General features: G+C 40.5%; 1 protein-coding gene and 1 long non-coding RNA gene across 4 annotated transcripts in view; both read right to left on the minus strand.

Moving 5' to 3' along the window:
* Positions 1–16723, minus strand: part of CTNND2 (catenin delta 2) — a 1145701-nt gene that overhangs the window by 321884 nt on the left and 807094 nt on the right. The gene's annotated exons all lie outside the window — the stretch shown is intronic.
* The window catches only part of LOC120397745, a 62065-nt gene that overhangs the window by 1555 nt on the left and 43787 nt on the right, over positions 1–16723 (minus strand). The window contains exon 2 of the long non-coding RNA XR_005593975.1: positions 2431–2501. This is a non-coding gene — a long non-coding RNA (uncharacterized LOC120397745). The remainder of the gene's footprint in view (positions 1–2430; positions 2502–16723) is intronic.

Raw genomic sequence — 16723 nt, forward strand, 5'->3', positions numbered from 1 at the left:
TCATGATACCATTGGGATTTCAGTGAAATGAACATCAGTAGAATGCCATTCACAGACAGAGAAGAAGACCAGTCATGAAGCAGTGAAAACATTTAATCAAGCACATAGTCCTTGCTGATCCTTTTCTGGTCCTCAAAGATACACATCAATCATTCCAACAGAAAAATTGGCTCTCAAGTTATTTATACAGGAATAGCACAGAACTGCTCCTTTACAAACGTCCTTCACCACAAAAAGAAATGAGACTCCTTGCAAGCTGAGCCTCTTAACTGTGCTGACAAGGGTTCCACTGATACAACACTGAATCAAAAGACTGTAGCCTCATCTCCAAACTTGGAGACTAAGAACAGAAGAGAGTCCAAAATCAGGTTAATTTCATGGCTACATTCCAGCAAGGACTGCTAGATACAAAAGCTTTAATAACAACAATAATCCATGTCACATGAGAACTAGTGTCCTCAAAAACTAATTCCCCAAAATAAATACATGTTTCTCGAGATGCTTATCTGGTTCCTCATCACCGTAATATAAAAGTGCCTTGTGTGCGGGGCACCATGCTGCATCGGTGGCTAAATACTAACCATACAGAGCTGTATTCAACGATTAGCATCAGAATGAGCTTCTCACATGGGTTCATACAAAACACTTTCCACTTGTGGAGAGAAAGGGAGTTATACATATTAATCTTTGTAAATATCAAATGTATCTCTGTTTACCTGTTAGATATTATACGCCTGACTGCATAAGAGTTAAATAAAGGGAGGCAGTTTGGGGAAAGCAAACAGGAAATGAAACAATGACAGAATAAGACGCCTTAAGGGAATAACGAGGAAAGCTATTAACTGCGCTATGTCTCTGTCTGGCTTCAACCAGGCTAGCAAGGTTTACACACTTCCCAGGCCTAAGTCTAGGATCAAAGGGGCAGCTAAAGCATTAAAGGGCACTGAACCTAGAAAAGGAAAGGGGAGGCATTTCAACACATTGTCAGCAGTGGCTGGAGATAAGTATCTGAGAGAGAGACAGATATAAGGAAACTGCAGAAAGCAGGCTGTCGCCCTCAACCCAGAGATGGAGGTAACAGGACTGAGTGGAACTTACCAAAGTTTTCAAGGAAAAATTAAGGTTCAGGTAAGGGGAAATACACGCATATTTATTGCTTTTTTGTTTTAACCCTTTCATTTATACGCATGCTATGAAGAAGCTGTTTTGAGTCACGCAGGGCCGGTGCAAGGATGTTTGGTACCCTAAGTGAAACTTCCACCTTGCGCCCTCCCCCGTCCCCGAGCCCCCGCCCTGAGGCACCCCCCCCCCCGCGGCAGCTCCCCACCCCCCACCCTCCGCCAATCAGCTTAGGCATTGCAAGCCTGGGAAGCAGGAGAAGTGAAGCAGCCACGGCGTGCTCAGGGAGGAGGCGGGGCAGGGGTGAGCTGGGGCGGAGAGTTCCCCTGTGTGCCACCCCTCCCCCTTACTTGCTGCAGGCGGCCCTCCCCGTGCTCCCTTGCCCCAGCTCCCTCCGCCTAAATGCCAGCGGCGACCGGAGCAGCTTACGATCTGGCCGCCGCGGTCACTGCCGAAGAAAATGCCACTCCCCAAATCCAAGTGCCCCAGGCGACTGCCTAGGTCGCCTAAATGGTTGCACCGGCCCTGGAGTCACGTTCATCAGCCACTATCACAGGCTCCCAAAGGAAAAGGCCTTACAGAGCCTGTCAGGTTAAGATGATTTGTAAACATGGGGGCTGCAGTTTAGGGATTCTGTCTAAGAGTGTTAGGGCCTCGTGGTTTGATCCAGAGATGGATGAAGCTAGTGAAACCTGTCCCCAAAGGGGTGCACTAGAGCAGGAATAAAAGAGGTGTAAAGTGCAGCTCACCCTGCAACCTTGACTCCTCTTAACAGTGGGACAGGCATTTTGACTGATGAGGAACATATGTGACTATCAATGCAAGCAAGAAAGGCAAAATATTTATTTTTTTAAAAATACAGTACATTTCTATAGCATATTTTATTCAAGGATCTGAAAACACTTTACAAACACTAGCTAATTAGACACATAAAAAAACCCAAAATTTCATTCCACCCACTTTTGTAATTGCCTAATGGAGCCAAAAAAACACTACATAAAAATGTAGGTCAGAAAGTAAAGAACAGGATATCGAATTGAAAATGAAGGGGGGGGTTCAGGTAGGCAGAGTGTGATAACCTATGTTGGATTCCAGCCTAAACTCTGAGGCCAATGCCCCTACTCTTAACAAAAAGTGCCATGGAACCTTTAATGTCCATGAGCAGTCAGGACCTGGGGTTTTATCTCCTCTGACAAGCAGTCCCCTAGCACTTTGCTCAGAATTAGTTCAGTAGCTGACTCATAAGGAAGAGTCACTTATCTATTGCATCAACAATACCATTCCTTGAAGACCCTGAATTAGAGTGCTCACCTGGCATGACCTTGAATTACTTGTAAGTTCTGACACTATGAAAGCACAAGGTGGTATGGAAGAGAGCCATGCTATAAATCAAAAGAGAGAGTTACGTTAGGTATCTCTTTTTAAACCCACCTTCATTTTCTAACCAACACTTGCAGCGAGAAGAGAGAAGCACAATTAGAGACTGATCATTGTTTGTGATTAATGAGCAGGATTATTGAATTGCTACCAAAACAGAAACTTGTCAAATGTCTACAAATGAATCTGCTGAAATAGCCAAAGATTCAGAGATTAAAATATATGTTCCAAAAATATGCCTTAAAAACATAGTGTGTAACAGCCACAAAATAATAAAATGAACAAGGAGGTTAGCATCTCGTGATGCTTTGGATATTTGATGATTTGTGAGATCCCCAGACAACTGAATATTCAGAATGTCACTTGCTCATGCTCAGCAGTTTTATGGCCAAAAATGACACTGCAGTCCATATGAGACTACTTAATCATCTGAGCTTGAGAGACCTCTTAAACCGTATGTCACACTCACTCCAACTAGTGACTCTGCATATAATGAAGTTGGACTATTGATATTCATTTGTGTGTGTGTGTGTGTGTGTAAATCCTAAATAGAGATGGACTGAACTGATTTGGTTATCTATGAACATGTGGATATTGCTGCCTACAGCCAAGTATTTTGATTACTTTTCCCCTTCCATAATGCTGCTTCTTATTGAAGTCATATCTGTACATCTTATATAAACCAAATACACATTTCCAAGATACATTCTGCTTGCACACTAATCTCAGACTTCTGATTTTTCTTTTGTCATAACACCCTTGCTGTATATTTAAAAAAACAAAACACTCCACCAATATTGATCCATTAGTCCTTGAGCTAACAAACTGAGCAATCAGTATATGAGGGATAAAGCCATACAAATATTTAATGGATTTTTGTGCGCTATTAGCACAGAACTTGATCAAGTTTCTCAAATACACCCGCCTCAATAAAATTAGGTTTCAAGGAAGGTGGTTAGGATCACTAAGCCCTGCCCTCAAAATGATATATCTCTGATGCCCTGTGGTTGAACCATATAGCCCATGCCACTCTGCAACACCGGATGTTGAGTTAGCACCCACTTTTCAAAGGTTATGAGCTTTTGTTATCTGTTTGTTCTTTGACAAGAATTACGTTTGGCCCTTTCCATTGTTTTTAACTACGCTAGTCAAGAAATCCCATATTTATAGCTCTGACTCCAGTAACCTAACATGGAATTGTTATACTGCAGATTTATTTCACCCTGAATAATCATAATATGCACAAACCCAAAGGAAAAATCACATTCTGATCACCACTGCATGAAATTCCCCTTGTTTCCTTTCTATGGAGCCAGGCTGGTATGGTCTGTTATGTAACTATGGCAAATGTCGAGAGCATCCAGTGCTCCCAATCCTCTTGACTAGAGCTGTGCAAATCACTGAATTTTCACTTCTCTGGCAGTTCAGAAAAATCAAAATAAAACATTTATTTAGGGTCAGCCCAACAACAATTGCTTCAAAAATATTCTGTGAATCAGAAAATAAAAATAAAAATTGTTTCACATCAAATGAAACACTTTGCTCAACTTGAAATTGCAAGTGTAGATTTCAGGCAATTTTAACCTTTTTTTAGAAAATAAAAGCAAAGGAAATTTGGAAATACAGGGCTAGATTGTAAAGTGGACTTAGACACCATTCACACAATCAAGAAAAATCCCAAGCAATGGCCATGGTTATGGCACTCAGCTCGGATACAGAGGACCCCAGTTCAAATCCTTTCTCTGGGATAAGGGGGATTAGGGAATCACTTCCTCCATTTTGAAAATGGCAGCTAAGCCTCCTTGGGAATCTCATTCAATAAATTAAAACATTGAATTTTTCCAAATGAACTATTTTGATAGTTTAAAAGTTTTGTTCTTTTGAATTTTTTGATAAAATTATTCACTGAAATCAACACAAATTCACAAGATTTTTGGTCAACAAAATCTGCATTTTTCAATTAAAACACATTTTGTCCCCTCCACCCCCCCAAAAAATCCACCCAGCTCTACTATTAACCATTCCAGGAAAAATGTCAGCCAAGAGATATGAAACTTCACCCAGAATAATGCTGGAGAGAATCATGGATACATAGTATTATTATTTTTTTTATGATTATTTTGGGTAAATCCAGAGAGGGCAAAAATTTTCTACATAAATATCCATGCCTGACTTGAAGAGTATCTGGCTTCTGTGTACCTAGTGTGATGTTAGTCACATGAATGTTTGCAGCACCTACTGGTGTGTCAAAATATTAATCCAGGTTTACTCCAAATCTGGGAGGGAGGTGGAATGCGTTTCCCAATCTGATTGGTTGGGAGAGTGGAGACTTATTATTTAGGAAGTTATGAAATCCACTGATAGAAACACTGGAGAGTTAGTTTGGTTGAGAGTTTGGTCATTCTTTCTACAAGAGTGAAATGTTTTCTCCCACCTTGTGTGAGTTAGGCAGTGTAGTCTGAGCACCCCATGACCAAACATTCTTCGGATAATGAAGGGAAGCATTGAGTTAACCTGGTTTCTAATGTAATTAGAGTCAAGGGGTTTGCTCTTGTTGATAAAGCAAATGAAGCTTCCCTTTGCTTCAAAGACTATTTACTTATTGTTATATTAATGGATCTGTTTCCCTGACTTGTTTTTTAAAATTGCAGCCTTTGTGCCAAATGTATTTTTTTCTCTCTAGAATTGTATGTCCACTAGAGACAATCACAGCAAAATGTCCCAGGATCGGTCACAGCTCCTTAGCAGAGAGTAGCTTCAAAATTTTGAGCAAAGTATAGATAATTATACAATGAAAACTCTAACCTATATTGGAAAACAGGTCTAGACCTGTTTTATTTTCATATTTCTATGTTGATGATGCTTGTATAATACATAAAAGCAGCAAAGAGTTCTGTGGCACCTTATAGACTAACAGACGTTTTGGAGCATGAGCTTTCGTGGGTCAATACCCACTTCGTTGGATGCAACCGACGAAGTGGGTATTCACCCACGAAAGCTCATGCTCCAAAACGTCTGTTAATCTATAAGGTGCCACAGGACTCTTTGCTGCTTTTACAGATCCAGACTAACACGGCTACCCCTCTGATACTTGTATAATACATATAACTTTAAATTTAAAGTAATTTAACAGACGATGTACCTATGAGATTGTAAATACAGACATAGTCTTCTACTGAAAACAATCCATTCAAATGGACCTGGACACTACAGACACATGTTTTTGTGCTTTGAATAAAATTTCTTTTAATAAAATTACCTTCAGAAAGAATCATAACAGGAAAACAAGATATGTAGACTGTTGTAGTATGTGTATTTAACTCTGTCTTTTAGAGTTCAATTAAAGTAATGTCTGATTGTTCTGTATTGATACTCATTTTCTTTGTAACCTGTAAATATTATTTATCATTATTAATTATTATTATTTAATTTCATGTTAACATCATTAGGACAAGCTTTTGACAGGCTGATGAACATGCTAAATAGGCAAAGCAGTGAGACACTATAGGGAGTATATATACCAAGAGATAATATTCTAGACATTAGTAGACATCAGGCATAACCTCAGATGCACCAGAGGCATAATTATCTTATTATAATCTCTGATTCTGGATGTCTGCTGAGTAGTCTGCTGAAAGTTTAATAGATAAAAGAAACACAAGAAGGCACAGCTGCCAGCTGAACAGATACAGGTGAGATGAACAGCTCACATATTTTAAGCTTTGGAATGAATTATTCAGCTAGATCACTACTTTATTCAATTAGTTGGTTTCTCTGTAGAAGTCAAAAAGTTATCAGGTATTGCAATCAAGATTCCAGACCTCTAATTTCATACCATACACTCTAAAATCTAACACTAAACAAGGGTACAACTAAGTGTTAGTTACCAGCACAGCACTATGGAAGGATATATGAGTGTATGTGCTGTATAATTAATTTCTTGCATTACCCAACAGAAGGAAAACTAATTAGAAAATTAATTACACATGAACTGTGAAAGCATATGCGGATGTTAAATAGAAGCTATTGAGGTTGGACATTTTTAAATCAGCATGCACAGAAATTGCATTAAAGTGTTTCAAAAGAGCTGGCCGAGGAGCTCGCTTGTACGTTACTGTTGAGTTTCAGTAAGTCTTGGAATACTGGGGAAGTTCCAGAAGACTAGAAGAAGGCTAATAGTGTCCCAGTATTTAAAAAGAGTCAATGGGATGACCCGGGTAATTATAGGCGTGTCAGTCTGACATCAGTCATGAGCAAGATACTGGAGCAGCTGATACAGGACTTGATTAATAATGAATTAAAGGAGGGTCATATAATTAATGTCAATTAATGTAAGTTTATGAAAAAAATCCTGTCAACCAAATTTTCAATCATAAAAAAATATAGCAAGGTTGGTTGATACAGGTAATTGGATGCTGATAAGCTGGAGAGGGTTCCTAGAAGGCCATGAGAATGACTGAAGGATTAGAAAACATGCTTTATAGTTACGGACTCAAGAAGCTCAATCGATTTAGTTTAACAAAGCAAAGGTTAAGGGGTGACTTGATCACAGTCTGTAGGCAACTATATAAAGAACAAATATTTGATAATAGGCTCTTCAATCTAGCAGACAGGTATAACAGGAGTCAATGGCTCTAAGTTGATGCTAGACAAATTCAGACTGAAAATAAGGAATACATTGTAAACAGTGAAAGTAATTAGTCATTTGAACAATTGATAAAGGGTTGTGATGGATTCTCCATCACTGGCAATTTTAAAATCAAGACTGGATTTAAAAAAGACATCCTGTAGTTCAAAGGGAATTATCTGAGGGAAGTTCTATGGCCTGTTTTATGTGGGAGCTCAGACTAGGTGATCACAATGGCCCTTTCCTGCCTTGGAATGTATGAATTTCCAGTCAACAAACAGTAATGGTACTCTGCCTTGAGACTCTGGGTCTCCCCTCCCCTCACACCTTCCCAATCTCTATAGCACCACACTATGGCAAATATATGATTCTTGAAAGCATAGCAATGAAGAAAGAACCTTGGGCATTATTGGTAGCTGTAAAACAATTACAGTGATGTTGGTAGCTGGCTGTAGGTGGACATAGTGCTTTGGGACTGTTAGAAGAGGCTGTTTTACTTTTGTTGTTGCTCTTATCTTCATTTCAGGTCTGGAAACTTGTTCTGAATGGAGCTGAGCAAAAAACTAATTCTGATTCACTGACAGTTCTGGAGGGAAAAAAACAACTGGTTCAGGTTGAACCAAATACGCCAAACTTAGGAATTTTTCAGCAAATCGACAAAGTCTCTTTTGGGTAGAATGCAACATTTCACTCAATCCAAAACTTTTTGTTTCCAAGCATTTTTAAAGGTCTGAAGTCGTAAAGCTGCCAGAGAAGGAGGTGGTGTTTCCCCCCTCATAAGTTTTAGCACAGTGATTAGGATGTAGGGCACCAAGATTCAACTCCCTACTGTGCCTGATGTGAAGCAGGTATTTAGACGTAGGTCTCCCACCTCCAAGTGTGCCTTAACCACTGGATTATATGGTCATTTTTACCTTCTCTGTTGATCTGCCCCAATGACTATCTAAGTATTTCACACAAAGTGAAACAGCTTCAACAAAGAGTGAGAGAAACCCACCCCACAATAGCCATAGCCCAGTGGTTAGAGCACTCCCTTGGGAGGTGGAAGACAAGTTCAGATCCCTGTTTCACATCAGGCACAATGGTGAACTGTCATGTCTTCCAAATCCTGGATGATTGGACTAGTCATTGAGCTCAAAGTTATGAGCAGGTGGAGGGGGTACCACTGCCACCTTGCATCCCCATACCCCTCTGCTGTTTTGTGAATGGTACCAAAGTCTCATTATGAGTCTAGATGGAAAAAGCAGTGGGGGCCAAAACTATTGGATACATTTCAGTGAAATTCAGGAATAGTTTTGAGTCAACCAAAACTGCATTTTTTGAAGAATAAACTATTTATTAAAAAAATCCCAAAACAACAGACTCAGCTCTATTTCTAAAATGACCCCTGTGTTTTCATATACAGCCAGTAGTGACTGCTCCAGTTAAAGGCTGCAGCATAGTTTGTGTTTCACGCCCTCATAATGTTTCAAAACATTCACCTTTACAACATTCATTTCTCCAGGATAGTCTCTGCCAAAAACTGATTTTGTTTTCTAGGAAGTTTGGGCAAAACCTCTTTTGGTGTTTTTGAGCTAGGGGTGTGTAGACATTTTTTTTTTTTAGTTATTAAGAAAATATCTTTCACTATTTCTTGGTATGACAGTGAAGAATCAAAGAGCAGAATCTTTTAATTTAAAATTTTACATATACTTGGGATGGATTTTTAGCTGCTGAAAAGTTAGTCACCTTAATCATAATTGACTGCTGCTTAATTGGGACATTATTAAGCATATACAAATAGGGATTCTTTCAGCTAGTACCAAAAAATTAAGACAGAATCCTAGAAGTTAAAGATGGAAAAAATCTTTTCACCATCCAGCCCATTCCTAAGCCGATGCAAGATTGTTTCCTAGAGTACCATTTCTAACTATTTATTTTGTTCAGTCTAGTATTAAAACTCCCAACGGAAGAGGCCGCTACTGCCTCACCTTGTATAATGGAACCCTACTCCTGATTTGGGCCTGTAAGTGTTATTTATGATTTTTATTACAATAGTCTTCCTTTGGGAGACTACTCCACAGCCCAATTCACCCATCAAAAAGTTTTTTCTCATATTCGCCATATATTCTCAGTTTTAACTTTCACCTATTTAATCTTAACTATATCATCCTATACATCCTGTATCACACTAAATAATTCCTTCTCCCTCCCCCATCTTTCAGATATTGTAGATTGTTTTCGTAACACACACACACCCCTTTAAATTTTAGCTTTGCTGACTATTCATATTTAGTTTTAATCTTTCCTCTTGGGTCAATCCCCATAAGACCTTGATAATTTCTTTTGTTCTTCTTCTTCCATCCAATTTGACCTCAATCTGTGATGTGATGTAGCAAAACAGCCTTGTAGGGAGGAACAATTACATCCTTCCTTTGTGATGTGATGCCTTCTGAAATGCAGCTGAAAACCACATTGGCATTTTCTCTGTGTAGACATATTACATGACCCCTTGGGTCTCTTTCAGTATTGCAGTCTCCCTTCCCCCTGAGCACATTTATTTGGATCTTTTTGATATCTCTATTAGCTTGCAGCTTTCCAAATTAAATAACATCTTGTTATTTTTTTGCACTTGTTTATATAATCTTTCTAGGTCCCTTTGTTCTCTGTCCTGACTAGTGTTCACAAGTCCTCCTAATTTACAATGGGACCATCTGCAAATTCAATTAGCGTGTGTGTTTACTCTCTCTCTTCCAGATCATTAAGGAAGATGCTAAATGGCACCACTCTTAATACCAATCTCTGTGGCCCCATAAATATTTCTCTCAACTTGATATATTGCCATTTATCACTTCCTATTATTTACACAGTATTTAGGAAGTTTGTAATCCACATAACTGTGTTTTAATCCAACACAGTTTGAATTAATTTTTCAGTTAAGATTTCAGTATCAAATGCTGTACTGAAATCCAAATGTATTACAGCTACTGTGTTACCTTTGTTCCTAAAAAGTAAAGTTCTGCCTCCCTAAGTCAGAGTGAGTAATATCTTACATTCTGAATAGTATCAATGATATAAAATCTGCTGTTTTTCCAGTGCATCTGTACATTAGATAACAGTAATAAAAAAGAAACATAGGCTGAGATTTTCAAAAGAGCCTAATTCCCTTACACTCCTTTGAAAATCCCAGGCAATTTTTTCTCCCCATCCCTGATATAGTTCAGACCCTTGGTTTCCTGCTCCATGTTGAAATTATCTCATAGACTTATTTTCACTGTTTTACTTCTTAGCTGATGATACGGGATGATGGTTGATACACTCCAACTGCCCCAGAAAAAATCTGAAGACGAAATTTTAAAACTTCTTTATCCTCAGTTGACTGTACTCAAGATTATCTAGGTCACTGTGATTTATTAAGAAATCATGGGACAAAGTGGGCCCCTGAATAAGCAACTGAGACAGATCTGTTTTTTGGTGCCTTGGTAAGGGTCGCATGGCCCTGACCCTGGGAGCTTTGATCAGCCCTGCTGTTTGAAGTCTCTTACTGGTTAGTCAAGCCTTGCTGGTTGAGGGATGGAGCTGAGCTGATCCATGCAGGGAAACTTAGTATAAAAGTTAGTTGCTAGGAGAACTCAAGAACTGCAAACAGAGGTAGCTAACTGGGGAGTTTCAGAGGTTTTTTTACATAGGAACCTTAAGAAACTTTCTTTCCAGGTTCAGCTCTACATACAATTTCCAAATGGCCAGTGATGGAACAGTGGTGATGACCTGCAATTGATGTGCCATGTTTTCTTTCCTGCCTGAAACCAGAAGAGTCTTCCTGTGCATGAAGTGAACGATGGTGACTACACTGGAGGAAAAAAATTATTTGATTGGAGTGGTAAGTAGAGATGCTGCAGAGACTCAGCGAAGCTGAGGAGTTCCTAGACAGTTAGGTTCAGGAAACACCAATACCCCAGGTTTAAGGAAGAAAGAAGCTGGCCACCAAGGAGTTGGAGAGAGAGGAAGTCAGAGAGGAGACTTAGCAGTTGATAACTACCAGAGGCAGGAGGTCTCAGAAGCATTCTACATGGCTGGAGACAGATGAGGATGGCTGGCTGTGGTCACGAGAGAGGGGAGAACCAGGAGAAATTCCACACAGCTAGAAGTTTCCAATCAATACCAGGTTTCAGTGACATATGCTGGAGGTCTAATGCTGAAAATAATTCTGAGCCAATTCAGCTCAGGTAGGAGGGAGAATTTTATCAGGAAAAAAGTGAATGATAATTGGGAAATGTTTAAGAATACTTACCTTGGTGCCCAAAAATTCACAATCCCATAATCGAGGAAGAATGCTGAACTGGTTTAAAAAATGACCTGGTTTAGGGGGGAAGTGAAGGCAGCTGTAATATATAACAAATGAAAGAAAGGGAAAGTCAACAGTAATGAAATAAATCAGAAAGTAGGAACTGTAAAAAATTGATAAGGGAAACAAAGGGACACAAGGAGAAATCTATGGTCAGCAGTGTTAAGAACAATAAGAAGGAGATTTTAAAGCACATTAGGAACAAAAATAATCTTAACAATGGTATTGGTCCATTACCAGATGGAAATAGTAAAATTATCAATAATAAAGCAGAGAGGCAAAAGTGTTCAATGAATATTTCTGTTCTGTATTTGGCAAAAAAATGGTTGATGTAGTCACAACATATGATAATGACACTCTGTCCATTCTACTAGTATATCAAGAAGATGTTAAAAGCAGCTACTAAGGCCTGGTCTACACTGGGGGGGGAGGGGGGAAATCGATCTAAGATACGCAACTTCAGCTATGAGAATAGCGTAGCTGAAGTTGATGTATCTTAGATCGACTTAGATTGACTTATTTCACGTCCTCGCAGCGCAGGATCGATGGCCGCTGCTCCCCCATCGACTCTGCTTCTGCCTCTAGCCCTGGTGGAGTTCCGGAGTCGATGGGGAACACATTTGGGGATTGACGATACACTGATCCCCGATAGATTGATCACTACCCGCCAATCTGGCGGGTTGCGTAGACATACCCTAAAATTAGACATTTTAAAATCAGCAGGACTAGATTTGCAAATAAGAGCTTTAAAATAGGTAATCTTGTGCCAACATTTAAAAAAGGGTAAATGGGATGACCTGGGTAATTATAGGTCAGGAGGCAGATTCAGCCCTTCATCCTTTAAGGGGAGATAAATTGAGGACCATTCCAGCCCTGCATTTCTATGATTCTATGATTGTTCCACCTTCATAACAACAGTACAAGCACCACCATAAGCTTCTTTGCTGGAGAGTCTGATGGTGTCTGAAGCAACAAAGATTTCAGCCAACTTTCATTTTATATTAAGAGAACTGAAAAAGCAATACAAACAAAACTGAGTTTTGCTTTTGCTTCCTAAAAGCCTTTTAACTTCCCAGTGACCTTATATAACCTAAACTGCTAGTACAAATGTTGGATTTACTTGAACCCTTATATAATCTGAACTCTTAGCTTGAATATTGAGGTGGCTTGCCTCAGGGAACTAGAATGGTTAATATTAAATACATTAAAAAAAATTCAGCTATATTTGCCAGGAAAGCCAGTTCTCTGTTGAAGACTTTCTTTTTTCTAGTCTACAAAAAAACCTGTCAAATGATTAACTTTTTCTACTCTCCCATGCACCAGAGGGAGAGAAAGATATACAGGTCACAGGAACTGAAACATCCTTGTAATTGGGGATGTTTTAGCTTTTGAAGTATTAGTGTAATTCTTTACATTCTCTCTTTGTTATCAGAATTTGATGAATAAATTATAACTAACCCAAGAATCAAGGCCACCGTATAAGCCCTGATCCCCCAATCATCTATGTTCTCCTTGCAATCTAGAGCTCACTACAAAAGCAAAACTTCCATGGACATCACTAGAAATTTGATCATATAATGATGGGTTAGAGGTAGGAAAAGAATGACTATATCATCCAGTCAGACTCAGTGCTGATATAAAATTATTCTCTAGTAGTGTATATTTGCTAGCATATTTTCCACTGGAATATATATAGGAGTTGAGCTGGGCAAATTCACATCAGCTGGAAGGGGCTGCATAGACACATAGTCATTACATGTTTACTTTAAAGGAAGGAGGTCCTTCCAACTTAGGATCAGCATTAGCATCTCTGATTGTAAGTAATTTTTACTGCTGAGTTTTTTTGTATTAACATATGTCAAAGAATATTATTCTATTAACCACAACTTCAGTAAGGAGTATATTCTTTTATTCATGATTCCACTACTCCTGTTTTTTTTAGGTTTTGTCCTATGACAACATTAGCAGTGTATTGATATTACCTGGTACTAGTTTTCCTCTATAAGAAAAAATATAGATCATCCACCCAGACAAGGAGCCTGGAGAGTGAAACTGAATATTCATGGCAAGACTACTGACTTTAAAAACTGACCGAGGAGCCAACCTCATCTCAGAAGAGACTTACAATCATGTTCAAACCCTCCCAGAGCTGAAGTCACCTGATACAGCTTTGACCAGCCCTGGAGGTATTCTGAACTATATGGGCAAGTTCATCACAGAAACAACTTACAAAGACAAAAGCTATGCATTTAGAGTGTATGTGATCAAAGTGTAAGCGGGGGAATGGTCCCGCTATTGTGGGGAACTTTACTGGCTTCTGCACTACCCCGGTGAAGTGGGCTAGCGAAAGGATCTAAGTCCTCGCTCCCACTTCCTTTACCCCGAGGCCTCCCTGCCCTTGAGGTCTCCCCTCGGGGGGAGGGATAGCTCAGTGGTTTGAGTATTGGCCTGCTAAACCCAGGGTTGTAAGCTTAATCCTTGAGGGGGCCACTTAGGGATCTGGGGCAAAAGTTGGTCCTGCTAGTGAAGGCAGGGGGCTGGACTCAATGACCTTTCAAGGTCCCTTCCAGTTCTAGGAGATTGGTATATCTCCAATTATTACCTTATTACCCTTCCACTCTCCTGTCTGGCAGAGTCCTCATAACCCCAACAAGGCTGGGCCCAGGATTCCTGGGAGGCTCAACCCCCAACCCTGCTGTAGTCACTCAGGACAGGGGCTAGCGTGTTCCCAGTCCGGGGTCCTCTCTTTGCACTGCGCACCTCCGTGACCCACTGATCACATCATATAATTTAAAGCAAATACAAGTTATTTAATTAACAATTAATTTTAAAAAAGAATAAGGAAAAATGGGAAGGTTAAAGGAAAACACATCACGCTGCTCTGTGGCAGGGAACATCACAAACAGTGTCTCTGGGATGTCAGGGCAGTTCACAGTCTGTTCCTTGTAGGTCCCAGGCCTCCTTCTCAGGCCCTGGCTGTGCTGCAGGGACGGTGCGGGTTGGACACTTGCTCTGGTGGTGGCCACACGCTCTCAGGCTCTAGGTGGCAGGACCCTTCTTCCCAGCATCGCCCCCGCCCTGTCAGGGTTACGATCCCCCTCCAAGTCCGGCCTGCAGGGCCTCTTGGCTGAGGCGTCTCCCTGTGCTGGGCCCACTGCCCAGGGTCCCCCTCGCTCTCCCCAGCTGCTCACCGCACCCAGCTCTGGACTGCTCCAGCCCCAGCTCCAGCTCCACTCTGCCTCAGCACGGCTGCTGCAGCTGCTCAGCCTTCAGCTCCCTGGGCCGCTTTTCTGGCCTCTCTGGCTCTGGTTGCTGCAGCTCTCCTCCCAGGGCAGGTCTGCTCTCTCTGGGCTGTGCTCTGGCTTTTTGGGCTGCAGCTCTGCTTCCAGCAGCTTAGCTTGGGCCCCTGCTCTCTCCTTAGCTCAGCCCCACTCCATCTGACTCAGACAATTCCAGCTCACACAGAGGACGGGACCCCCCCTTGCCTCCTGATTCCTTGATTAGCCTTCCCGCCCTGTCAATCAGGCTGATCTGGAGCATTGGCCTCTCCACATTGTTCCTGGAGACTGTCAGTCTGAGGCTCCTGATTTCCCATTGGCCCCTCCCTTTTTAGTGCAGGGAGCTAGCAACCAAACACCCCCACTGAATGTTAGTAAGGGGGCAACAATCCCCTTACAAAAGGATCAAAGACCAACAGCCTTCTCAGCCACAGTGTGGCTGCCATGATGGGCCTAGGGACGAAGGTGGAAGAACCTCATGGAGGATTTGACAATATTGATCTTTTGAAGGGAGATCTAGTACAAATCAATTTGAGAGACAATGCTGAACCATACAGTGTACAAACACCATCCTTACAAGAGAGATCTCGGGAAAGACTAACAGCAGATTTATGTGAATGCAGAGGGCATCATTACCTGGTCTTGGTGGACTGTTTTTCCAGGTATTTAGAAAGAATATGCTTGAAAGATGTATGTCTCAGTGTTATTGAGAAACTGAAGTGCACTTTTTCCCATTTCGGTATTCCAGAACAACTAGTGATGGACAATGGATCACAATTCAGTGCAGCAGAATTTAAGTCGTTCCAAATGAAATAAGATTTTGATCACATTATTAGCAACCAGCATTACTGACAAGGAAATGGAGAAGCTGAGAAAGCTGTACAGACAACCAAGAAAATCCTACAGCATGAAGATCCATTCCTTGCTGTTCTGAGTTACAGATAGATAAACACCAATAGCGGCTACTGGATATAGTCCAGCACAACTCTTGATGAGAAGACAAGTGAGAAGTGAGAACTACTGTTCCAACTTTGGAAAATAAGCTATCTCCAAAGTGGCCAGACATGAAGACAGTAGCCAAATCGGATAAAAAGACTAAAAGAGTTTATGAACACTTTTACAACAGACATCACTTAGTTAGAAAACTGCTGGTTCTAGAATCTGGTGACGGTTTTCATGTCAAATTGGATGGAGAAAAAGGATGGACAACTCCAGTTGTTGTGATGAAAAAGAATTCAGTGCCCAGATCATATGTGATTGAGACCGATGGTGGAGAGCTCAACAGAAATCATCAACATTTTGTTTGTTCCTCAGAAAGAATAATCAATGGAGCAAACTCTACAGATGGCAGATGCAGAACAAGAAGAAGACTCAAAGATTCCAAAATAACCACAGCCAGTCATTGCAACTAATGGACAGCCAGATGACCAGTTTGCTTTACATTCAGATCATGTATTAGAAAACCAGTATGAGTCAGAGACATGTAGCAGACTAATCCATTCTGAACTTCAAAGACAGCATGCTAGTGTAAATATTGTAAATGGTGGGAATGTAGAACATAAAAGGAGAAATATAATGTAATACTAATCTGTATTATACTGTTCAGCCATTAGGTGGCACTGTGTGTAAAATACGTTATTTAAACGACCTTAGACATACCTGGCAGTGTATTAATGGATCTTATGATGAACACATCTGGTGAATATAAGCAAGCTCTGTGAGCAGTCCATATCTGATACAGAGGAACATGACAGACATGTCTGTCCATACAGGTCTTCCAAACTCTGCTAGAACCTGAGTAACAGCAACCATTTTAAGTATGGTTATAGTCAGAAAAGCAACTGTGAAAAATGACAATAACCTTTTTATTCAGCATATATACTCCTTGGTTCAGTCGATGGGGTAATACGGGGCATATGTCAGGGCTGGATTTGGCATCCTGTTTCTTTTTAGTTTCAAACTGCTTCGTTTCTGACAATAATGTTTTACCACTCTTCA

This window comes from Mauremys reevesii, linkage group 2, assembly GCF_016161935.1.
Source record: "Mauremys reevesii isolate NIE-2019 linkage group 2, ASM1616193v1, whole genome shotgun sequence".
NCBI classification, from domain to species: Eukaryota; Metazoa; Chordata; order Testudines; family Geoemydidae; genus Mauremys; species Mauremys reevesii.